We start from the raw sequence: 1,124 nt of genomic DNA, 5'->3' as shown, positions 1-1,124 counted from the left end.
GTGAGAGAAGGCAGAACGCCCCAAAAAGGGGTACATACTGTATGATTCTATTTCTTCATTTTTTAGAGAGAGTGTGTGCACGAGCAGGGTAGGGGGGCGTAGAGGGAGAGGGGGAGAGAGAGAGAATCATGCAGGCTCCACGCCCAGCGCAGAGCCTGACACGGGGCTTAGGCTTGAGCTCACAACCCTGAGATCATGACCTGAGCCGAAATCAAGAGTCGGACACTTAACCGACTGAGCCACCAAGGCGCCCCAACCATTTATTCTTTTAAAGTTTATTTTGTTTAGTAATCTCTACAACCAATGTGGGGCTCAAGCCCACAATCCTGAGATCAAGAGTCACATGCTCTTCCAACTGAACCAGCCAGGCTGCCCCTGTATGATTCCGTTTTATATGCAATTCTAGGAAAATGGAAACTACAGTGACAGAAAGCAGATCAGTGGTTGTTTGGGGAAAGAGGGAGAATTTTTAGTGTGGTTATGGAAACATTCACTATCTTAATTGTAATGGTTTCATAGATGTACACATATGTAAAAAAAACTGATCAAATTGTATACTCTAAATAAGTACAGTTTTATTGTATGACAATTACACCTCAATAATATTGTTTTGCTTTTTTGTCTTAAGCAGCTGCCCCAGGGCTAGAATCCAGCAAACGCTTTCTAAGCCTGCCCAGAGTGGCTAGAAATGAAATCCTTGGGGGGGGATAGGAGGGAAAAAGGCTTCAAATGCTAAGCTGAGGAGTTTAGGTTTGACCCACCAAGCAAAGAGGGAGGAATCACTTGTTTCTTGAGCAACACAAGGGATGTGATGAAAACTGGATATGGGGGCGCCTGGGTGGCTCAGTCGGTTAAGTGTCTGCCTTCGGCTCAGGTCATGATCCCAGGGTCCTGGAAGCAAACCCCACATCTGCATCGGGCTCCCTGCTCAGCGGGGAGCCTGCTTCTCCCTCTCCCCCTCCCCCCAACACTTGCTCTGCTCTCTCTTTCAAATAATCTTAAACAAAAAAGAAGAAAGAAAGAAAGAAAGAGAGAGAGAAAGAAAGAGAGAGAGAAGGAAAGAAAGAAAGAAAGAAGGAAAGAAAGAAAGAAAGAAAGAAAGAAAGAAAGAAAGAAAGAAAGAA

Source organism: Phoca vitulina, unplaced genomic scaffold, assembly GCF_004348235.1.
Source record: "Phoca vitulina isolate PV1807 unplaced genomic scaffold, GSC_HSeal_1.0 scaffold62, whole genome shotgun sequence".
Lineage (NCBI taxonomy): Eukaryota > Metazoa > Chordata > Mammalia > Carnivora > Phocidae > Phoca > Phoca vitulina.
Note: the sequence above shows the minus strand (reverse complement) of the source record.